Source organism: Diabrotica undecimpunctata, chromosome 2 (genome assembly GCF_040954645.1).
Source record: "Diabrotica undecimpunctata isolate CICGRU chromosome 2, icDiaUnde3, whole genome shotgun sequence".
Taxonomy (NCBI): domain Eukaryota; kingdom Metazoa; phylum Arthropoda; class Insecta; order Coleoptera; family Chrysomelidae; genus Diabrotica; species Diabrotica undecimpunctata.
This window is the reverse complement of record NC_092804.1, coordinates 177,196,987-177,223,404: the sequence shown is the minus strand read 5'-3', so window position 1 is coordinate 177,223,404 and position 26,418 is coordinate 177,196,987. Positions and strand designations below refer to the sequence as shown.

At 33.1% G+C, this 26,418-nt stretch overlaps 1 long non-coding RNA gene across 1 annotated transcript; it reads left to right on the top strand.

The window, feature by feature from the left end:
• The first annotated feature begins 12,699 nt into the window (after positions 1-12,699).
• LOC140433596 (uncharacterized) lies at positions 12,700-20,578 on the top strand. Its single transcript, XR_011950015.1, has 3 exons — positions 12,700-12,856; positions 15,196-15,332; positions 19,622-20,578. It is a non-coding gene; the product is annotated as an uncharacterized lncRNA (long non-coding RNA).
• Positions 20,579-26,418: the final 5,840 nt, after the last annotated feature.

The following is a 26,418-nucleotide window of genomic DNA, read 5'->3' as shown; positions in this document are numbered from 1 at the left end:
CAGGGCCCGAATAAAAAGTTTCGGTGATATTGTGTCACCCTGTCTCACGCCTCTATTTATTTGTATTGATTTTGTTCCTTTATATACTTTAATTGTTGTTTCGGCTTCCTTATATATATTGGCTATTAGTTCCGTATATCTGTGATTAATTCTGCTGTTAATCAAAAAAACTTTTCACTGCCCAATGTTCGACACTATCGAGAGCCTTTTCGAAATCTATGAACGCTTTATATAGAGGAATGTGGTATTCATTTGCTCGTTCTATAAGTATTTTCAAACTTAGTAAATGGTCACTTGTGCTGAATCCCTTTCTAAAACCAGCGTGTTCTGTCGACTGGTATCCGTTGAATTTTGTCGTTAATCTATTGGTTAAAATTTTTGTTAGGAGTTTTTACATAGCTTTGAGGAGTGTTATAGGACGGTAGTTTTTTATATTTACTTTAATCCCTTTCTTGTGTAGGATAATGGTTATGGATTCCTTCCAGTTGTTTGGGATTCCTTTTCTTTTAATATCCTGTTAAAAAGGGAATGTAGAGTATTAATTACCATTTTTCTCAATATTTCAGCATCTCTGCATTTATTCCATCTTTTCCAGTCGATTTGTTGTTTTTCATTTCTTTCAATGCCTTCTTTATTTCTGATTTGCTTTTTTCTGGCTGTAGCTCTGAGCTGACACTTTTTACGTTAGCATTAAGTTGGTTTTTAATTTCTCTGGTGGTTCCTTTTTTGTTTTATATAATTCTGAGTAGAAATGGTGGATTATATTTATCATGTCATTTTAATGTTTGTTTCTACTCCGTTTACATCTTTTATTTTGTTTATTTCACACTTACCTAATTTCGGTCTTAAGTACTTCACATTTTTGTTGTTTTGTATTACTTCTTCTATTTTTATTTCTTGTTGTTTTCTCTTATTTTCTTTTATCATTCTGCTTATTGTTTTATCGATTTCTACATATGCTATAGATTTCCTTTTGCCCTCTTCGTTCAGCTTCCTTCTTTTATCCATAAGCTTCTTTGTTTCTGTTGATATATAGTTGTTCTTTTTAAGTTCCTTTTTGCTATTTCTTTTCTTGATGTAATCATCGTTGCTGTAAGTATGTTGTCTATTTCGTCTATATCTTTATCATCACTGTCTAATTTTTGGGTAAGTTGTTCTTTTAATAGGTCTTTGTATATCTCTTTATATTGCCCTAGTTTGTCTCTATCTACTAGATCTCAGTTTCTAATTATTTTTCTTTTCATTTCATAGTTACCGTTAATACTAATTTTTGCACTTACCATCCTGTGATCGTTACCTGTTGTGAATCTGTTAAGAACTGTTACATCTTAAATAATATATCTTTCCGTGGAGCATATGTAGTCGATCTCATTTTTTGTGGATCCATTAGGGCTGATTTCGTTGGGGGCTTCTTTTTGTAAAAGGAGTTCATTTAAATTGAGTCAATTTTAAATATATTAAATTTTAAATATAATTTCTCTTTACTTTTTATATACTTAATTGTCATACTGTTTTGAGATGATTGGCATTTCCTGTCCAAAGTTCTTTGTTCTACTATGCTGAACATGGACAGGCAATGATTTTAATCTGATTTCACGATTTTATATAACATTTATTAGAACACGTCGGTATTATTATTATTATTGCTTTTGAATTTACAAAACTATATTTCCATAAAAAGATCATCAAAATCTTCCCTCGCTTTAAAATCTATATAAAAGCCAATTCTTCGCCGCAATATTACAATATTTATAAATACTATGATACCAGGTTCTTCGCATACTGTGTAAAATTCAAAAGGACTTTGGTTTCAAAGGTAGCTAGTAATTTCTTATCAGCTTTTGTTAATGTCCATATCTCCGACTCATATACAAGGTATCCTTCTTTTAATATTTTCTCTGACATTATTGTCTTTGATGACTAGTGAGCCTAGATATCCAAAATCTTTACGCTTTCAATCTTCTATGGTTAAACTCTGTAAGTCTTATTTATATTGCTTTGCTGACATTGTATTGATTTTGTTGTACATTTTTATGTCAGTATTTTTGCCTCTCTTTCTATCAAAATAAATGTTTTTATCATGTTTTTGTTGCTTGTAGCTATGAAATCGACGTGATCTGCAGACTTATAGGTACGTTCTTTCGAAGTTCACAACTTTTTTTTATAGGAAAACGTGCATCACCCATTCTGCTTTCGAGTAGAAGAAATACTCAGTGTGCAGAATTCGCCAAAATACCTTAAATGTGTGGCTCATTAAATTAATCAGCGTAAAGTCGCTGCATTTGGTTGATATGCTTCTCTTAGGCAGTGTTATCAACACAGACCACCATCAACCATTTCAGCTTTCTCGAGCAGCATCATCTAAGAGGTCAGTGATATGTTTCTCCCATTTTCGGTATGGTTGCTAGTGTTCATAGATATTTTTATTTCTGACCAAAAGTTGGTTATTAGTGTTGTAAGTTTCTGAACCAAGAATTTCTGCAACGAGCTGGGCTTGTTTTACTTACTCTGCAAAATAAGCTAAAGCACTTGGTGTTTTGTGTTACGACATTTTTCTACAATGATTAACTGTGTTTAATAATAAAAGAAACTTGCTTTTTATGATTTATTTATTATCTTCTTCTTAATACATTTTCTGTTTAAATATACATCTGGGTAAAAAAGAAAAGTTAGGTTTTCTAGAAATCGTCTAATAAATAGTATAAAAAGAATTTATAAACAGATTTGGTAAAACTGGGATATGTTTCGGTGTTTGACAGATTAACTTGTAGGTTTCAGTGCAGTTGTCTAATATAAAAACAAGAAATATTTTCAAGAAAAAAAGTCTAGTTGATTTTATATTATAAATTATAAATTTAACTTAATATGTCGTATACCACGAAAATTCTTGTAGAACTATTGATAATATTTTTGAGGATAGCATTTTTGACAATAGGTTTTCACGGTAATTCTAACTGTACATATTATTTTAAATAATATAAAAAAGCTTCATATGTTCAAAATAAAATAGACTTTATTAGGATAATGTGAATGCATTTACCGAATATTAAAACTTGTATGAGTCGGTATTGGTTTGACTGTTTTAGTAATAATTTTCTTAGAAATTTTGTCTATGTTCTGATTTCATAAATTAAAATTGATCATAAGAGATTATATACGATTAAATTTGTGTAGGAAATACTCCTCTTCCTATTCCCAAGTTGTAACATTACCAGAACAGCGCTGTATTGCAATCCTAAAGGCTGACCTAAAAAAGATTCAGTTGGGGGCAGACTCCCAGACTTTACTTAATATTTGTTTTACATTGAATAGATGGGTAATAGTATAATAGACCATACTGGTCTAAATTCGACTCCACTATGATTTGCTGTCTGAAGTGACTCAAATTCTTTTGTTAAAGACCTTATAGCTCATACAGAGTAGGGATATGTTTCTCTTTTTTCTCTGTTCTTTTAAATTGGGCTTTTTTCAGACTTCTGGAACGTATTTTGTGTTCTACATGTCTGTTATTAGTTTATAAAATCTATTTACCAGTGTGTGTCCCCTAATTTTGCGAATATCAGCTGATATGTTGTCAATAGTTGTCACTAGTACTACTGTTTTTAACACACACTACAAATCTGGACTCATTACTCCATTGTATTAAATCCCATTGCAACTGAGTCCAATCTTTATGCTCTTTTGACCATCTTAGTCTATTTTTCTTTTGTTGTAATGTTAAAAGTGGCTTTTCCTTAGCCTAAAATAAAAATGAAATTTATTAAAAACAATTCTTTCAAATTTTTTCAACTATAAAACTTACTTCGTACATACCAAATCCTATTTTGTAGGTTTCTCGGTGACATGTTGATCTAGAAACGTGTTTTCCAATACTCATATAATTTTCTCGTCGGATTTTCACTATACTGCGTGTTAATGCCCTTCGATCTGCTTCGGTTATTTTATTTTTTCGTATATTTCTAGGTTTTGTGACGACCGAACCTGTAGTTTTGTATCTTCTGACTATATTTCTTACACTATAACGTGACAATTGCAAAAAATTTGCGATTTCTGAATTGGATTTTCCAGAATTAAAATTAAATAATCTAATAATGATTGAACAAATTTTGTCATCGATAACTTTACCTCGACCCATTGTATAATTAGCAAAAAGCAAACGGCAGAGTATAATTTGATTATGGTAATCGACTTAAACTGCAAATTTCATAGGTGGGCCAACTGATATAGGAAGGGGCTCGTAGTGGTGGTAGCTTCTTTGTGTACTACATAAAATTTTTATCTGCCAATTCTTTTGGTTTTAGTCATACTTAATATGTTGCGTCACTTTACATATTTTTATAAAAAAATCTAATTTTAATATTTTTACTGCGTATCAATTCTAATTATCAGCTACTCCCTCTAATAATTGATATGACTTCCTTCTTAGAAATCTAGTCATCCGCTATCTATGTTTAACCACAAATTGCAAAAGATCCGTGTGTTATCAAAACTGCAATTCACAGAATAGAATTGACGTTTTAAATAGATAAGATATTTCAAAATCGGCGCTGAAACAATTAATAAAAGCAGAGGAATTTTTTTCTTACTAATTGGGTTATAGTCAAATTGATAAGTGTAATAATGGAAAATTTTAATTTGAGTTTAAGAAGGCACTGCCCAGGTAAATCAATAGGTTTTATGACTGGTTCTGCTCCCATTGTAAACATTCATTTAATTTGTTTATGAAAAAAAAACTAGGATTATGGTAAATAATAAAAAAAAGGATAAAAAATCGGTTGCCTGTAAAGTCGGTTTTACGGGCGAAGATTTTACGTGACAACGTCTTTTTCTCGGTAGAATATTTATTGATATGAATATTATTAAATTGCACAATAGGAACAAGGAATTGAATGAAAATAAGAATTGCACAAATTTTAACTATAGAAATATATTTTGTTTACTAAAACATTGTACATGTAAACTTAAACTTAACTAATTTCTATTTGAGTGATTTTGTTGAGGATAGGACGATGATAGGAGAAATATGAAATGAAAGGAAGTGTTTCTGCTGTAATGTGTCTTGAACGCCAAGAACGCTCGAGAAAGACAGAGACACAAGCACGGAAGCACGCACCGATTCAACGCGCCTCTTTCAATTATAAAAACATATTTAACAATATAGCAATGACTGCACTTTATCGGATAATCCTTTTTTTCTTTTTTGTAGTAACTTTCTACCTTATTCTTCTTCTTCAAATACAATCTCTGTCACAGAGGTTGGCAGTCACCTCGGCCACTTTAACTTTTGAAGCAGCTATTTAACAGTTATTTTAAATTGCAATCATACCATTTTTTGGATTTTTCCACTAATATATTCGTCTTCTTCCTACACCCTTGCTTTCCTCTATTTTTCTAAATTGGACGGAGCACATCCTTGAAAATAATCAAGTCCCGCGACCCATTAGTAACGGCCGGAGTATACCGAATACCACGCACATGTGGAATGGTATATGTGTGTTGGCGAAACGTCGAGAACTAAACTCAGAAGACAACGGCCTAACAGCCCAAACAAACAGTTTAACAAGCTTGAATGTTATGTTTTTTCAGTGCGATATTCCTACTACATAGACTCATAAAATCACTAATTTCTACACTAAGGCGTTACGATGAATAAAAGAATAGAAGAAAGTTTTACTGACCATTGCAAAAGAAAACTGCTCTATTGGAACGTATCATAAGTGGAAAAAAATATCAGTTAATATAAGTGGAAGAAGATAAATAGGAAGAAAAAGATCATCATCATCATCTTGGTGCTACAGCCCTTAGAGGGCCTCGACCTTCTCAAGCTTTCTACGCCATTCTATTCTGTCCTTCGCTTGCATTTTCCAGTTGCCGACTCCGATCTTCTCGGCATCTTATGTTACACCGTCCATCCACCTCAGCTTTGGTCTACCCCGTCTTCTCATTCCCACGGGTTGCGCTGTTAGAATCTTTTTTATCATGTTTGACTCAGGGGCCCGGGCTACTGCAGGCGGTTTCGCTTAATTATAGTGGTAATATCTTTACCACCAAACGTATGCTTGTAGATATTCTGCAGTTCAAAGTTGTATCTACGCCTCCATATTCCGTTCTCACAGACAGCTCCGAATATCTTGCGTAGCACCTTTCTTTCAAAAATGGATAGAGCGGATTCATCTCTTTTTGTTAGCGTCCATGCCTCTGATCCATATTATGTGAGAACGGGGATTATCAGTGTTCTATACAGCCTTATACGAGTTTTTTGAGATAGACGTTTGTTAGCTAAGTACTTTGATAGACCATGATAACACCTGTTTGCAATTATTATTCGCCTTTTTATTTCATCAGATGTGTTATTATTGGGGTTAACCGATGTCCCTAGATATATGAACTCTTTGACTGCTTCGAAGTTTTGGTCATTGATGATTAAATTTGTGTTAACATTTCCAGCTCTTGTGTTTGTGTTAGTCGCCATAAATTTGGTTTTATTTTGATTTATCTGTAGCCCCATTCGTTCTGCTGCTGCTACTAGCTCGGTTAGGATTTCCGCAGTTCTCGCCCTAGTTCTTGTTATAATGTCCAGAATGTCTAGAATTTGGACTGATCTATTAAATATTGTTCCCCTGCTATCTAAATTAGCGTCTCGTACAACTTTTTCTAAGGCGACATTAAAAAGCTGACACGCCAGCGCATCTCCCTGCCTTAACCCCCTATGTTTTTGAAATGGGGTTGACGAGTCGTTTTGAATTTTTACTGCTGATAGCATCTTCGCCATTGTCACTTTTATCAAACATATGAGTTTTTTTGGAATTCCTAACTCATTCATAGCGTTGTAAAGACTTGGTTTTAAGACACTGTCATATGCCGCTTTAAAATCGACAAAAATATGATACATATCTATGTTAAACTTTTGCGCTATTTCGATAATCTGTCGTAGTGTAAAGATCTGATTAAGGGTTGAACGTCCACGCCAGAATCCTGCCTGATATTCTCCTAGAAACATTTCAGTATAAGGCTTTAATCTCTCGTGCAAAATATTTGACAATATCTTGTATGCTGTATTTAGGAGAGTTATTCCGCGGTAATTATTGCATTCCAGTTGGTTTCCCTTTTTGTGTAACGGGCAAATTAAGCCTAAGCTCCATTCTTCAGGCATTTGCTCCTCAGACCAAATTCTACAAACAATTTCTCGCATCACCTTGGTGAGGTGCTCTCCACCGTGCTTAAATAACTCTGCTGGGATACCATCGCTACCTGGGGACCTATGGTTCCTTAGTTTTTCTATAGATATTTTCACTTCATCTACCGAGGGGGGTTCCACGAGTTCCTCATTTCGGTATTCCAGCTCTATATTGTTAGTAGGTTCCCCTTCTAGCAAGAAAAAGATATCCTGGTTAAAAAATATGAGCAACTGGTTCAATACCACCAATAACTATCTGTTTAGAATAATACACTCGAACGTAAGCTTTGATGAAATTGTCAATCTTCGAAATGAAGATGGCACTTAAAGAACAATAATATACATCAGAGTTGCCAATATTGTACCATATAACATATTTCGAATTTTAATTTAAATGTATTAGGATAAATCATAAACATTTACACACACATGATAATTTTTGTAACTTGCAAGTGGTGCAATTTAGAACACTAGTAGCTTTTATTGTACCATGGGTTTCCTTAATTGTACCCGTAGTAACCTATATAAAGGTATCAGCGTATAGTAAAATAAATTTTGGTGTGAATACCATTAATCATGTTTTGTTTAATACAATTTATTCTCCAATATCAGAAATTATTCAGTTTGAACGTACATAATATTTCTATTTACATTCAAAGCAAGAAAAAGTTTGGGTTCCAGATTGGACTCCTGCACAAAGTTCGTGGCTCCATGAACGGCATTTGCTGCATTGAATCGTGTTTTCAATCCTTTTTTCCTCGTAAATTGAAGAGGACCACTCAACACATATCTCTATATCAACGTCAGATTGATTTGAGCTTAATGCGGCATTTAGAAGAATAGACTCTGTAGGATTTTCACATTTCTTTTTTGCTAAGTTTTTCTTGATAGCTTCTTTGTTTCTTTTAAGACTAGTTTTACCTTCTAGTTTTATTTTTGGAGCACTTACCCAGTTTCTTAAACGATTTAGTTTTAACCTTCCCCAATTTCCTTTTTATTTGTTTTATCTGTTCCTGTGCTAATTGTAACTGTTTATCTAATTCTAATTTATTTTTATACGGACTTCCCGTTAAAACCATTGCCTTTTGCGCTGTTCTCTTTTTGGACTTTAGATGAGGCTTCGATATCGGGGAAATGAAATCAATTGAAATGTTAAGTTTTGGACTTGCTTCACGAGTTTTTTAGTAGATCTAGTGGGTGTAGTGGTCATAGCTAAACTATCTTTAGGACTAGGTAGTTCAGACCAGATTATTTCGTACTCTACATCAGCTCCTGTTGTAGGACTAGTGGTTCCTTATTTGTCCTATTAGACTCTTTCTTTTTACCATCTTCCCGAGTTTTAATGCTTTCAAGGTCATTTAAATTTTCAGCTGCACAAAAGTTATGATCTTTGAGGATCATGCGTTTAACAGGCCATACTCCATTAGTTCGGAAACCATTAACTGCAATTTCAATGCTTGCTGCCCTCCCATAAGCTTCAGAAATCAAGCCAGCTACGTGAAGTTGTGTGACACATAATCCAGGGTTAGAACAAAGCCACTTTTCAACTGATTAAGTGTAGTAGGCTTTGAAAGGTTTAAAGAATGATCTATCCAAAGGCTGCACGCAATGTTTCGTATGCCCAGAATCAATAAAATGCTGGAGCCATTTTACAAAGAGGTCACTAGTCATGTAGCCTAATTCTGATACAAGCATACTCTTTGGTGGACCACCAATCCTCAAATCATTGATCATTCGCATACGCTTAATAATAAGCATAGGTGGAACGTAAATTCCTGAAGCACTTGCACAGAAAACAACTGTCGTATTGACTGTTCGACGTTACCCACTAGACACTGACCCAACTTGCCTTTTATCTTTTTGTGCAAGACCTTTTGGCATTTGTTCTGCACAATGCTGACACCCATTTCGTCAACGTTAAATATGCGAGTTGCATTAATTTTATTCTCATCAACAATTTTTTCCAGAAGGTCAAAAAAGACGTAAACATTTCTTTTATTGAATCTTTTGCGCACGTTCGCATCCTATCTTCGTTTCTTTATTTGCCTGATATAGATGACGGAGTAAGGAAGGCTTACTCCATACTACCTGCAGCATTCATTTAATCCCAAGTCTCCATTACGAACTGTTTAAAGAGCCCGGCTCATGTCGTTCACATTCAAAGTCCCATATTTTCCTTTAAGCATCTAAAACATACAAGAACGGCGTGTGTTATTTATTTATTTATTTTTAAAAATAAGTAGTTCTTAAATACCCAATGGTATCTAAAATTGTATGGGTACAATATAGGCAACTCGGCGTGGTACAATATAGGAAATTTGCACTTTATGTAAATAAACTACGATTCCTAACCTAAAAATGGTCCAGCAAAGAGTTTCATACACCTAAATACATGTTATCTTGTATTTATACATCAAAGTAGTTTGCACATATCTCTACAGGTGCTGTAACCTTACGTATGGAACTAGAAAACTACACTGAAACACCGTGAAATACAAAAAATTCGATAAAACAAAATCGACAAATGTGAACGTTGTAAAACTTCAGCATTGAACTCCAGGTAGTGACTAGTTCCACTAAATAACATAAAGGCGCTCTGGCTTCCTCATAAAGAATAAGTACAACGGTGGTACAATATTGGTGAGGATAAAATTTCGGCCACTTTCCGCTAACAATCATTTATGTTCAACGTTTTTTCATCTAAGTGGTTACTGTAAAAAAAAATAACTTGGGAAATCTAAATATAAATTTATCTAACAATAAAAAGGATGTACATTTCAAACTGTAAGCTGTCTCTTCCTGTTTCCTGTTTTTTGTCTGTTTTGCTTACCCTAATGATTCCAATGTGGTAGGCAAAATAATCGTCACAATATTTGCTGTTCCTTCTTAGTGATTATCATATATTTTTTTTTCTTAATGTTCAGTGAAAGTCCATATCTCTGACTTATTTCTGTGATTCTATTCATTAACTCCTAGAGGTCTTCATAACTGTCAGCGAATACCACCGTGTCATCCGCGTATTTGATGTTATTGATATATTTTTCGTTAATTCGAATTACGGCTTCAGCATCCTCTGCTGCTTATTGAAAGATTTCCTCGGAGTATATGTTAAATAGCAACGGTGATAGCATACATCCCTGTTGGACCCCGCGTTTGATTTTGATATCATCGGATTCTCCTGCCTCTGTACGGTTAGATAATGTTTGATTCCAGTTAATATCGCTAATATTTCTTAGCGTTATATCTTTATCTCTACATCGTTGAAATAGCACTTGTATGCTAAAGAGAGCCTCTCTTTCTTTGATGTATGATTTTTAAAAATAACTTTAAAATGGCTCATTAAGAAGATTTAAGCTGAGAAGAGGAGACACTTATATTTTTTATTTGGATGAAGCAGGGAATCATGAAGAAGATATTGTAAGAAATATTTGGTAAGACAAACAGGTTACAAATGCTCGTCAGTGGTTTACTAAAGTTTATAGAATAAGTTACAATTTTCAAGGAAGAAGAATTGAAGAAACACCGTATATTGAATATTCTAACGAAGGAAATATTTTGGCGTACATTAACAATTTTTTAACTCAAAACACATTTCAAGTCCGAATTGAAATGAATAGAAAGAAAATGCCACGATTAGTAGATAAGTCAAAAATATATCGAGGACACATGCTATGATTTTTGTAACTGGTATTTTTAGGATACGGCGATAGAGCCACATTTCGAAAGCTTCTAATCTGTTTATATCCCTCGTTTTGAGTGTCCAGCCTTCTACGCCATATAGCAGCACTGACCACACGTAGCACTTAGTAAACCTTAGTCTCAGTTGAAGATCGAACTCTGAACAAGTCAGTACCTTCTTGAATTTACGAAAGCTTGTCGAGCTTGCTCAATGCGATATTTTACTTCCCTGTCCGATGCCCAGTCTTCAAAAAGCCACGATCCCAGGTATTTAAATTTACTCACTCTTTCAATGGACTTAGTATTCAGTGTTATGGTGGAGTTTTCAAGTGCATTCAAGTTTCTGGAGATGATCATAAATTTGGTTTTTTTGGTATTAATCTCTAATCCCATTCGCTTACTGTATTCTCCGATTATAGTGACAAGTTGTTGAAGATCGACTATGTTGTCACAAATTAAGACACCATCATCAGCATATCGTATGTTGTTGATCAGTACTCCATTCACTTTGATTCCCATCTTTGCATCCTCCAGAGACTCTTGAAATATGGCTTCCGAATAAATGTTAAATAAAAGAGGGGAAAGCACACATCCCTGTCGAACGCCCCTTCTTATATGTATGGTTTTGGATATAGAATTGTCTATTTTTAACTGTGCTGTTTGATGCCAGTACAAGTTTTCAATGCATCTTATGTCTTTTTGGTCTCGGACAGAATTAAATACCATTTATCAAACAATCAAAAGACATTTTAAATTCAAAATACACTATAGATAACCTACTTTTGTCTTTAAAAATCTTTAATTTACTAAGCAAGTATTTGTTTTATAATTTGAAATACCTATATGTATTGAGCTTTGTGTTTGCTGTATGTTGCTCGTATACGTTTTTAAGAGCACTGTTTGTTTGTTTTAAGACAATTATTAAACAATTTCTAAGCTTTTGTAGAAAATTTTAAATTCTGCTATTTAAATACTTATGTTTGGTTAAGCCGGTGATATTCAGTTCTTCATTGTGTTTTAAGGAAATATGGATAGTGACATAAAATGTTCTGTATTATTTTTTTGATGTAACATTTTTGCTTGAATATTTTGTTCATTGTATATTTTATTCTCTAAATATTTACTAAACATTTTAATACACTTTTTGTGATATTTTTTTTGATAGCTTGAATAATAATTAAAATGAATCATTGAATTCTGATAGCTTGAATAATTAAAATGAATAATGTAATTCACAGAAACATTGTTGGAAAACTTTGCGTGCCAGGGACTCCCATAAGGAAAATAATTTCATTTAACAATATGCAACATAATTTCCTTTATATTAATAGTATGTGAGCCAGCGTAACATTACATTTGTTAACAATATTTTATAATAATGTACGCGTATATATATATATATATATATATATATATATATATATATATATATATATATATATATACGACTCTGAATTTTATCTTCAATTATAAGCTAAGAGCCGGATAGCTCAGGACTCAGCATAAATAAAATTAATAGTTTGTCTAAAACAAGGGGCAATAATAGGCAGTTCGTCGTAGCACTGTTACATTCTTTGTATACAGTATGCCCAAGAAATAACCGACAGCTCTGCTTTAATTACAACAGTCAAGTACCTAGGAGTCCATCTTGACAGGAATAGTAATATTCAATTGGCGGTAAACGAAGTAAATATAACAATTCTCCTTGTAATATATGTTACCAAAATTATTATATTTATGAATTATATCACCCAGTCTCATTTCATTGTCCAAAACTTGCCGTTTTCGGATTTTTCAGATTTTGTATCTGGCCCAAGGACTATAACCAGAGGAGTATAAATATCGCTTTTCACCGACGTTAAATCTATTATGTTCACTACTCTACAAGTTTTTGGTATCTAAGTAAAAAGTTGTTGGTGGCTAAGTAAAAAGTTGTTGGTGGCTACGAGAACAAAATGGACCTGATACATATACTTTATATAATAGTATACTTGGTCCTTGGTAAGTCAAATTCTGTGAACTTAATCATTCTGTTAAGCTTGTTTCATTATTTATTCATGTTCTTAAAAGTCAAAATGGATTATTGTCGTAGATTTAAATAACCTACAATTTTAAAGAATTATATTTAAGCTGGACTTATTACATGCTTTTTATGCATATTTATTTATTTATTTATCACAACTGTTTATAAGTTTTAGTCACTACAATCGAAACAAAAATTCCTAATCCGTGAATAAACTTTTTTTAATTTTTTCTAATTTTTCGTTTCGGAAATGCATAATTCCAACTTTTTTACGAAAAAAGTGCCATAAATGAAATCATCAAGTCCTATTTTGCGTTAACGCCTTCATCTCGTTCCTCTTTCACTTTCCTTGACCTTAAATCTGTCCTACTCCAAGTTTGTGCTGGGCGTCCTTTTTTTCTTTTTCCTTAGGGATTTAACTCTAGCCCACATATTACGTAAACTACTTTTTTTTTAAATTTCATGTTTACTTAAAGTAAATATAAGAAAATTTGTCATATTTAACGACAAAAAATACTAAAATAATCATTTTGCATTAGATGTCAAAATATGTCATGTTTTTTTAAAAAGACAGCAGTAAGAAGCAGTATATATTAGAAAGTAAAACTTTATTAATACAAAAATAATTACAAAGCATGGAAATCCTTAAAACATTGTTTATGGTGTAATGGTATTTTACATTTTTCGCACAAAAATTGAACCTTTTTCTTGCAAAGTCTGCAACGAGATTGTTTTTCTTCTTTTTACGCTTCTTTCGAGCGTATAGCATTGTGGGTCTAATTATAGTTTTGTATACTCTTATTTTTGTACCTTCTCAAATTCTAGAACTGATCCATCCTCCCTCGAGATTTTTTGCTCGAGATTTCCATGTACTTCGATTTATTAATATTAACTTTCAGTCTCATTTTAGAGCTTTCCCGAATCAGTCTTTTTGGTATATCTTTCAGTTCTTTTCCATTACAACCCTTACAATTATTTTCTAGAACTATATTAAATTCTTCTGAGACTGTAGCGTTGCATTTTACAGCACAAATGGTTTGTCTAATTGTTATTTTTAATAATCTTACTATTTTTTCTGGCACTTGGAATTCTTTTAGCGTTTCTATTAATTCGTTTCTGTCTATTGTATCGTAGGCGGCTTTGTAATAACTGAAAAGTACTTATGCTGAAATGTTGTGTTTATAGGAATTGATAAGGATTTGTTTTAGCATAAAAATTTGATCGGTTGTTGATATTGTTTTCCTAAATCCTACCTGATGTTCTCCTAGATTCTTCTCTACATATATTTCTAATCGTTTTTTAATTAGTATGGCGAGTAGTTTATATATTACCTCTAACAATAATGTTCCTCTATAGTTTGCTCATTCAGTTTTATCTCTTTTTTTGTGTATAGTAATTATAATCGATTTATTCCATTCTTGAGGCATTTCTTCGGCCTCCTATACTTCTATTATTAGCTCACCAAGTTGGTTTATTTTATTCAGTAGTCATTTCGTCATTTAGCATCTCTTCGAAATATTTTTTCTACATTTCACATATTTGGTCTTCGTCCATTATCAGATTTCTTTGCTTATCTTTTACATTCATCGTTCTTCAATGATACCCAGTTTTAATTTTTGGAATTTTCTTCAATACGCTTTACTTTATCATCCATATACTTTCGTTTCTGCTCCCTTAGGATTTTCTTTACTTTTTTTCGTTGTTCGGCATACCTTTCTAGGTCGTCTTGTTTTGGCGATCGTAAAGTTTTTAATCTCAAATCTGATTTTTTTTTAACTCTGTTCTACATTCGTCATCGAACCAGTAATTTTTTTTTAATCTTTTTGTTCTTGGTAGGTTCTTCGACGTTGTTTCCTTTATAGTATTTGTCATATTCAAGAACTTTTGTAGTTTTTCAAAATTAAATTTACGTTGCACTTTCTTTTTCCGTTTATGCTTTTTAATTTAATTTTAATTCTAACCAAAAAATGATCTGAGTCTACGTCAACCCCTCTGCATATTTTCACATTTGTTATTAAATTGGAGAACTTCTCTTGTATTAAGTGAATTTTCCACGTTCCTTTATAATTTAATTCCTTAATCCTTAATTATAATAAATAATCTTTGTTTATATTCCTTCAAAATTGATCTTAACGTATTTGGCTTTCGTAAATAAAACAAAAGTACCCATTCTCTAATTATTGCAGATTTTATGGAAGATAAGACGTCGTAACATGACTTGTGCTCTTGTAAATGTTTAACATATATTTTAATTTATCGTCTTATCGATTAAATGTTGCTTATGACTTCTTACGTTAAATATTTGGTATTTTGGTAGTGATCATTTGCGTGGTGTACGGTATTCCGTCCAATGGATCACTGCTGTTGACTCCAAACCAGTATGGGGTGGAAGGGAACACAAATGATGTGGCGATGAATTTCGCTTATGGAATTGCACCTGCGAAAATTTAACCAGTAAGTATTTTATATAATATAAAGGGTTGACAATTTGGAACATTTCGCTCAGTTATTTTCGTATTTCAAATATAATAAAGCTTGGTCGTGTACGAACTCATCATTTCATAGCCCCCTTAAAATTATTAGACTCTCAGAGATATAGTAAACATCACCGGCCTCCTTTGGAGATATGTAAACTCATCACCGCAGATAAGTGAACTCATCACCAGCATTTTTGCCTCAAGACCATGTATTTGGTAATTTATTAAATTCAGAAATTATTTTAAGGAAATTGCTTTAAAATAGATATTATTATCGGGTTTCCAACCAGTTGCACAGGTTTTCAATATTAAACTTTATAATGAAGTTATAATGAAGTAATTAAGAACATGTGTTGTTTCCGTTTATATGGGAAATAGTTCCCAAATTAAATAATTAGAAATCTATTTATTATGACAGAATCAATCAAAATGCTTAAGTACAGTGTCCTGGATTTAATTCTGTCTCAAAATTATATTTTGGCATCGGAATTTCTGTTAGTCTATGTAACACACTTTGATACGCTACCAGTTTATGTTGTGTGGGATGGGATGATGAATTGTGTATAGTCATGTCAGTATGGGTAGGTTTATAAAATATGGAGAAGTCATGTTTGTTTTTAAGTCTGATAATTTTTAAATCTAAAAAATTTATGGATTGATTTTGTTCTGTTTCTATTGTAAATCCAATATGACTATGAAGGGAATTAATATACGATAAAAATTGGTCGAGTTGCCTGTTAGTTTCTGTGAAACATACCAGTGCGTCGTCTACGTATCTCCACCAATATAAAAACTGTTTCAGTAAGGGATGTTTTGAAATCTTTGTCTCTAGATGATCCATAAAAATATGTGATAGCAATGGGCTTAGAGGTTTGCCCAATATAAGTACTGCACTGCTTTTTGTATATATTTGATGATTAAATTCAAAGTAGTCCTGGTTTATACAAACTTCAAGTTTTGCATTCAATTGCACATCAATTTCAATGGACTGTTAAAACAAAATATTTTTAAAAATTGTCTGCCTGCATTTAAAATTTCATAACAAAATTCCCTTCGTTTCTCAGCATCTTCTTTTCTTAGTTGTTGATGACATTGATGGGACATATAATGAGAAACCTATGCAGATATGAGTTACACCAATACATTTTGCAAGGTAAAATTGAAGGAAAAAGGGCCCCAGGACGAAGAAGAATGTCTTGGCTTGCTAACTTGAGAGCATAGTGTTGATAGACCCCAAGACAGCTATTCCGTATAGCAACCAACAAAGTCATCATAACCAGAATGATCGCCAACGTTCGGAACGGACAGGCACTAAGAAGAAGATGGCATAGAAATTTTTACTAGGCTGTGGAATTATAAATATCAAACTGGACTGCAATGGCTCGAAAACTTATTATAGAATTTTCAACTACTGCTTTAATACATAATACGGATCGGAAAAATTATTCCGTATGATACATAAAATGTTTGAGAGAGCACTGAATGGAGAAGACTTACCGGCAGAATGGACCCAAGCATAAATGATATCAATATACAAGAAAGGAAATAGAAAAAAACTGCGAAAACTATCGGGGAATCAGCATTATATCGTCTATAGGCAGACTGTATGGAAAGACCATAAAGGAAAAATTAGAAATATATATACAAGATAAAATCGGAAAAGAAACTGAATGACTACATGGAAAAGAAAATGCGAAGGCATGGGAGTACCGGTACGGAACGAATACCTATATACATTAAGTTTTGCAGACGATCAAGTAGTGATTGCACAAGACCAAGACGACCTCAGCTACATGATGAAAAAACTACAAGAAGAATATACCAAGGCTGGCCTAGATATTAACCTCGCGAAAACAGAGTACCTATCTACAAGTGAAGAAGACATAGAAGATCTACAGATTGATGACAACGTAACAATCAAAGGAAAGGATAAATTCAAATACCTGGGGTTTATAATCACGAAAAAGGCAACAACAGAGGAAGAAATTACACAAAGATTAGGACAAACAAGAACAGCAATCCGACAACTTAACTCAGTATGGTGGGATAGACACCTAAATATGAAGACAAAAACGCAGATTTATAAAACATTAGTGCGAAGTATTATGACATATGGGGCTGAAAATTGGATCATAAACAAGAAAACCAGCAGTAAGATAGTAGCAACAGAGATGGAATGCCTGCGAAGATGCTGCAGAGTAACAAGAATGGATAGGAGAAGTAATGACGAAATAAAGCAAAAAACATCAATAGAAACAGACATACTAACATATATAGAACAAAAAAGACTAAAGTGGTATGGACATGTAAGAAGAACTAGCGACAGCAGATGGATAAAGAAAATAACCGAATGGAGCCCCATAGGAAGGAGGAAAAGAGGACGACCCCGAAAATCCTGGAGGAACGAAGTAGATGACGCCATGAGTAAGAGAGGACTGAACGATGGAGAATGGAACAACAGAGAGAGATGGAAACGGTTGAGCGAGGGAAGGCAGTGAATACTGTAGAATCCCTAAATATATATATATAAAATCGGAGAAGACCAGGCAGGTTTCACAGCGGGGAAAGCATGCTTAGATCACATTTACACGGTCGAACAACTAATAGAAAAAAGAATGGCCAAAAATAGATCCGTCCATCTGGATTTTGTTGATCTTAAGAAGGCATATGACTCAATACCTAGAACCAAGCTATGGGAAGCAATGGAAGACATCGAAGTTCCACGAAGATTAATAAACGCGGTAAAAGCACTCTACAAGAATAACGTAGTAGCTATCAAAACGGGCAATAGAATATGCAGTCCATTTAAGACGACAAAGGGCCTACTACAGGGTTGCTCCACATCCCACACCCTGTTCAAAATATTCCTGGAAAAAACTCTGAAACCATGGAAAAGAAAGTGCGAAGGAATGGGTATACCAGTAAGGAACGAATATCTATATACGCTAAGTTTTGCCGACGACCAAATAGTGATCGCACAAGACGAGGATGACATCAGTTATATGATGAGAAAACTGGAGCAGGAATATACAAAGAATGGGATGAAAATAAACCTAAAGAAAACTGAATACCTAACAACGGAGAATACAGAAATAAAACAGCTGGAAATAGACGAAGGTAAACAAATCAAAGGAACAGACAAGTATAAGTATTTAGGTTTCATAATATCAAACAAAGGAACAACGGAGGAAGATATAAAAAATAGACTAGGACAAACAAGAGACTGCATACGAAAATTGAACCCGGTACTATGGGATAAGAACATCAGCAGGAAAACAAAGAAAAAAAAATATATAATACCATGACAAGAAGTATCCTCACTTATGGGTGTGAAAATTGGACAATAAATAAGAAAACCAAAAACAAAATAAGAGCAACAGAGATGGAATTCCTAAGGAGAAGCTGCAGAGTAACAAGAAGAGATAGAATAAATAACATGGAGATTAAGAGAAGAATGGGAATGAACTCCGACATAATAGACTACATCGAACAGAAGAGGTTAACCTGGTACGGACAAGTCAGAAGAGCAGACCAAAATCGGTGAATAAATAGAATAATAGAGTGGAGCCCGATAGGAAGAAGAAAGAGAGGCAGACCCCGAAGATCTTTCAGAGATGAAGTGGACGAAGCAATGAGTAGAAGAAACCTACAGGAAGGGGACTGACTAAACAGAAAAAATTGGAGAAAACGGTTGAGTGAAGGAATACAGTGAAAACTGTGGAAATCCTTGTATATATATATATATATATATATATGCATTAATACATTGATTTCATTTGGATTTTCTAACTTTCTTGGTAGCTCAGCAATATTGTTTGAACATGTACAATAAGGAAAGACGGTCTCAGTATTTTTAAACGTTTTTAAAGTCCTTTGAATTAGTAAGATTACTAAATAAGTAGATAAAAAAAGAACTTACAATGCGCGTGCACTATTGCCTGATTGGAACATCTTTTTTATTGCTACTTTCTTCTGAACCTTGTAAATTTTATCAATTTTATTGTTTTTGAAACAATAAATACTAGAATAAAATAATGACCCATCAAATATTGCTAATATCTAACTTCATTGCGACCAAGTGCAACCTGTTGTAGTGTGTGGCCTAACTTTTAGAATAATACAAACGGTATCACTCAGTTTAATCTAAACAATTATAATAAATATCATTTTATGGTGGGCATCATATTATGACATTATGTCTACGGTGAACTACAGCAATTTATTAGTTAAGGTATATTAATTTATATATATTTTTTTATGTTTTAGCTCTACAAGTAGTCGAAGATGGGGAATGTCCAGGAGCTGGTAGCATCCGTCTTCAATAAATAATATAATGATATAGTATAATAAAATATAGTAAATTAGACAAGGAAAGAGAGAGGACAGGTAACACTCATTTAATAAACCTTTGGAAAGTGAAGCCAGTTTCGATGTGACCGCCATGTTTTGGTGCCTGTACGTTGCCCATTACTACCCCTAGCAGGGTTACCAGATCTACTGATTTTTCAGTAGATCTACTAATTTCAACTTCAATTTACTGATTTACTGAAACACTACTTTAAACTTTTATTAAACACTTTAAAGTTACTCTCGTGAATTTAAAATTAGAAACATCTACTTATGAATATTAAAAACACAAGTATTTACATTGATATTGTTAAGAATATTAACAAAAGTAGCAGTATTGAAATTAGTGTTGGACACGAAAAACTGAGCGAGAACACACGAATCCTAAATGACAAGCGTTGGCATAATAAAATACAAAGTTGATGTTATTGTAAAAGCCGCTACCTACATAGCCACCCAAAATCTTCCCGAAAGTGAAAAAAATAGTCCCGAAAGTAGATACTTTTGGGTACGAGTTTTTTAAAATGGTACTTTCAATTTAATAAATCATACCGAAAATTTTATTTTCGGGACGGTTGAAAAAAAAATTTGTAATGATAAAATTATGTTCAAAAAGTGATCATTATGTCAGTGTTTAATCACAAATTTTGGAAAAAAATCTATTTATTGAAATATATATCTGTTATTCTCAATCTACTGAAGAAATAAAATATGACCTGGCAATGTTTCTGGTGCCGGTTTGGCTTCAGTCAATTCCATAGGATTACGCGTCCCCTCTTTCCTTTTTTTTAACTAACTTTAGCTATAACGAATTTTAACTATTCTTATATATATATTATATTTCTTTAAACTAATTAATAAAAACCTAATAAAAGATTTTATCAACTTTATTTCTAAACCTTACCGAAAACACCCCTAACGGCCAGTTTGAAAATTTCCCAAACTGATATTATGTAGATTAGAGGTGGCTAAATATTACTACCCTGTGATTTAACAGCTGTGACTGTGATTTCGCTCTGATTCCTTCTTCAATGCCTACAGTTCTTGATCGCTAAAACGTGAGATTTCACGTTTTCGTCTCGATCGCAAAGTTGTGAAATGAGAGACGTGTAACAGGATAACAAGCAACGAAATAAAGGTAGTTGGTGCATCGGCGGTATCGTGAAGTCTATTTCTAATGAGGAATGCAAAGGGACAGATAATATAATATCGTTTTTAGATAAATATGAACGTCGGTAATTTAGTGAAATACTAGATAGTAAACAAATATTTGAAAAACATAAAAAGGGTATTTAGAGTTTCAGTTTATTGAATTTGTGTAACTCATCGTATCTGTATCGATATTTAATCATTTCTATTCTCATACATTTTAAAAATGATACCAATGCCTAATAAAAAAGAAAAATTACTTAGTAGTTTATGAAACTTTTTTATGGAAGTGGATGATAATTATGCGCCATGCAATATTTGTATGGTATATGGCCAACCACTGACAATTTCCCTTTTTAATTGTTACTTCAACATCTACGTTTAGTATTTTTTCTATTAAGAATTATATTTTTGTTGATCTTGAGAATAAATAAGTAAGTATTCATTTGACTCTCGACCTGTAAACATCAATACGAATTAGGCGAAAATTTATAGTGGTGACTAAAAACGGCCTACGGCCTCGTTTTTACCGTCATTATCGTGAATCATGTGGATATACTATTTAAATATAAATTATTTAAAAATTTAAATTTACAGTTTTAATAATTAAAATGAGTGCTCCACCAGATCTATCGGTGAGTATTCCTTTTTATACTGCTATTGTGAATGGTCAACCTATAAATATTTAATATAAGCAACAGCATATTCAACCAGAATGCCAAAATGTACTTTTTCTGAGTATCTGAAAATTATGTATCTGAATATTAAAGTATCAAAATTCTGAGTATGACAGAAAAACGAGCGGCTAATTTTATGTAGGAAATGTCCATTCGCTTGACTCTCAGACCAAAATTGACGCCAATATAGCCGATTAACAAAATTTGATAAAAATCCAATGGTCTACAGTTTTCTCGATTTTCCGACAAAACAGTGCAGAATTTTTAGCCGCATGTTTGGATTTTTTTCATCAGCAAGTCTCCCTTAATCGAAATAATTCAAATTTCAAACAAAATATACACTTTTAATTTTCTCGAAATTTTCAGCGAATACATACAAACAAGCGAAAATTTTTCTCACGAACAGTTAGATATAGGAAAATTCTATGTACGGCAGAAGAACGAGCGGCCAATTTTATGTAGGAAATGTCCATTCGCTTGACTCTCGGACCAAAATTGACGCCAATATAGCCGATTAACGAAATTTGATAAAAATCCAATGGTCTACAGTTTTTTCGATTTTCCGGCAAAACGGTACATCATTTCTGGCCACGTGTTTAGAATTTTTTATTCAGCAAGACACCCTTAATCGAAATAATTCAAATTTCAAATAAAATATACACTTTTAATTTTCTCGAAATTTTCAGCGAATACAGACATCCAAGGGGAATTTTTTCTCACGAAATGTTAGATGTAGTCAAATTCCGAGTATGTCAGAAGAACGAGCGGCCAATTTTATGTAGGAAATGTCTATTCGCTTGACTCTCGGACCAAAATTGACGCCAATATTGCCGATTAACCAAATTTGATAAAAATCCAAGGGTACCCCCTTGGAAAAATTTTTCCAAATTTTCCAAAAAAAAAAAATTCGTTTAATGGTTTGGTACATGCACTTGGTCCAGCTTATTCCAAACATGTGTTTTTTTCTGATCCCTTAACCCCAGTTTGCCGGAAAAGAGGAAAAATCGAAATAAAAAATCTACAGTTATTTCGATTTTCCGGCTAAACGGTTCATAATTTTTAGCCACATGTTAAAATTTTTTTAATCAGCAAGTCACCCTTAATCGAAATAATTCAAATTTCAAACAAAATATACACTTTTAATTTTCTCGAAATTTTCAGCGAATACATACATCCAAGTGGAAATTTTTCTCACACACAGTTAGATGTAGGAAAATTCTGAGTATGGCAGAAGAACGAGCGGCCAATTTTATGTAGGAAATGTCCATTCGCTTGACTCTCGGACCAAAATTGACGCCAAAATAGCCGATTAATGAAATTTGATAAAAATCCAATGGTCTACAGTTTTTTCGATTTTCCGGCAAAACGGTGCATAATTTCTAGCCACATGTTAATTTCCCTTTAAACTGCAAGTCACCCTTAATCGAAATAATTCAAATTTCAAACAAAATATTCACTTTTAATTTTCACGAAATTTTCAGCAAATACATACATCCAAGTGGAAATTTTTTTCAGGAACCGTTAGATGTAGGAAAATTCTGAATATGGCAGAAGAACGAGCGGCCAATTTTATGTCTGAAATGTGTATTCGCTTGACTGTCGGACCAAAATTGACGCCAATATTGCCGATTAACCAAATTTGATAAAAATCCAAGGGTATCCCCTTGGCAAGTTTTTTCCAAATTTTCCAAAAAAAAATTTCGTTTAATAGTTTGGTACATGCACTTGGTCCAGCTTATTCCAAACATGTGTTTTTTTCTGATCCCTTAACCCCAGTTTGCCGGAAAAGAGAAAAAATCAAAATAAAAAATCTACAGTTTTTTTGATTTTCCGGCAAAACTCTGCATAATTTTTAGCCACATGTTTAGATTTTTTTAATCAGCAAGTCACCCTTACTCGAAATAATTCAAATTTCAAACAAAATATACACTTTTAATTTTCTCGAAATTTTCAGCGAATACAGACATCCAAGGGGAAATTTTTCTCACGAACTGTTAGATGTAGGCAAATTCCGAGTATGGTAGAAGAACGAGCGGCTAATTTTATGTAGGAAATATCTATTCGCTTGACACTCGGACCAAAATTGACGCCAATATAGCCGATTAACCAAATTTGGTAAAAATCCAAGGGTCAAAAATCCCTTGGAAATTTTTTTCCAAATTTTCCAAAAAAAAATTTCCTTTAATGGTTTGGTACATGCGCTTGGTCCAGCTTATTCCAAACATGTGTTTTTTTCTGACCCCTTAACCCCAGTTTGCCGGAAAAGAGGAAAAATCGAATTAAAAAATCTACAGTTTTTTCGATTTTTCGGCAAAACGGTGCATAATTTCTGGCCACGTGTTTAGATTTTTTTATTCAGCAAGAGACCCTTAATCGAAGTAATTCAAATTTCAAACAAAATATACACTTTTAAATTTCTCGAAATTTTCAGCGAATACATACATCCAAGTGGAAATTTTTCTCACACACAGTTAGATGTAGGAAAATTCTGAGTATGGCAGAAGAACGAGCGGCCAATTTTATGTAGGAAATGTCCATTCGCTTGACTCTCGGACCAAAATTGACGCCAAAATAGCCGATTAACGAAATTTGATAAAAATCCAATGGTCTACAGTTTTTTCAATTTCCCGGCAAAACGGTGTATAATTTCTGGCCACCTGTTTAGATTTTTTTAATCAGCAAGTCACTCTTAATCGAAATAATTCAAATTTCAAACAAAATATACACTTTTAATTTTCTCGAAATTTTCAGCGAATACATACATCCAAGTGGAAATTTTTCTCAAAAAAAGTTAGATGTAGGAAAATTCCGAGTATGGCAGAAGAACGAGCGGCCAATTTTATGTAGGAAATGTCCATTCGCTTGACTCTCGGACCAAAATTGACGCCCACATAGCCGATTAACGAAATTTGATAAAAATCCAATGGTCTACAGTTTTCTCGATTTTCCGGCAAAACGGTGTATAATTTCTAGCCACATGTTAATTTTCCTTTAAACTGCAAGTCACCCTTAATCGAAATAATTCAAATTTCAAACAAAATATTCACTTTTAATTTTCACGAAATTTTCAGCAAATACATACATCCAAGTGGAAATTTTTTTCACGAACCGTTAGATGTAGGAAAATTCTGAGTATGGCAGAAGAACGAGCGGCCAATTTTATGTCTGAAATGTGTATTCGCTTGACTCTCGGACCAAAATTGAAGCCAATATTGCCGATTAACCAAATTTGATAAAAATCCAAGGGTACCCCCTTGGAAAATGTTTTCCAAATTTTCCAAAAAAAAATTTCGTTTAATAGTTTGGTACATGCACTTGGTCCAGCTTATTCCAAACATGTGTTTTTTTTTGATCCCTTAACCCCAGTTTGCCGGAAAAGAGGAAAAATCGAAATAAAAAATTTACAGTTTTTTCGATTTTCCGGCAAAACTGTGCATAATTTTTAGCCACATGTTTAGATTTTTTTAATCAGCAAGTCACCCTTACTCGAAGTAATTCAAATTTCAAACAAAATATACACTTTTAATTTTCTCGAAATTTTCAGCGAATACAGACGTCCAAGGGGAAATTTTTCTCACGAACTGTTAGATGTAGGCAAATTCCGAGTATGGCAGAAGAACGAGCGGCCAATTTTATGTAGGAAATATCTATTCGCTTGACACTCGGACCAAAATTGACGCCAATATAGCCGATTAACCACATTTGGTAAAAATCCAAGGGTCAAAAATCCCTTGGAAATTTTTTTCCAAATTTTCCAAAAAAATAATTTCGTTTAATGGTTTGGTACATGCACTTGGTCCAGCTTATTCCAAACATGTGTTTTTTTCTGATCCCTTAACCCCAGTTTGCCGGAAAAGAGGAAAAATCGAATTAAAAAATCTACAGTTTTTTCGATTTTTCGGCAAAACGGTGCATAATTTCTGGCCACGTGTTTAGATTTTTTTATTCAGCAAGACACCCTTAATCGAAATAATTCAAATTTCAAACAAAATATACACTTTTAATTTTCTCGAAATTTTCAGCGAATACATACATCCAAGTGGAAATTTTTCTCACAAAAAGTTAGATGTAGGAAAATTCCGAGTATGGCAGAAGAACGAGCCGTCAATTTTATGTAGGAAATGTCCATTCGCTTGACTCTCGGACCAAAATTGACGCCAACATAGCCGATTAACGAAATTTGATAAAAATCCAATGGTCTACAGTTTTCTCGATTTTCCGGCAAAACGGTGCATAATTTCTAGCCACATGTTAATTTCCCTTTAAACTTCAAGTCACCCTTAATCGAAATAATTCAAATTTCAAACAAAATATTCACTTTTAATTTTCACGAAATTTTCAGCAAATACATACATCCAAGTGGAAATTTTTTTCACGAACCGTTAGATGTAGGAAAATTCTGAGTATGGCAGAAGAACGAGCGGCCAATTTTATGTCTGAAATGTGTATTCGCTTGACTCTCGGACCAAAATTGAAGCCAATATTGCCGATTAACCAAATTTGATAAAAATCCAAGGGTACCCCCTTGGAAATTTTTTTCCAAATTTTCCAAAAAAAAAATTTCGTTTAATGGTTTGGTACATGCACTTGGTCCAGCTTATTCCAAACATGTGTTTTTTTCTGATCCCATAACCCCAGTTTGACGGAAAAGAGGAAAAATCGAATTAAAAAATTTACAGTTTTTTCGATTTTTCGGCAAAACGGTGCATAATTTCTGGCCACGTGTTTAGATTTTTTTAATCAGCAAGTCACTCTTAATCGAAATAATTCAAATTTCAAACAAAATATACACTTTTAATTTTCTCGAAATTTTCAGCGAATACATACATCCAAGTGGAAATTTTTCTCACAAAAAGTTAGATGTAGGAAAATTCCGAGTATGGCAGAAGA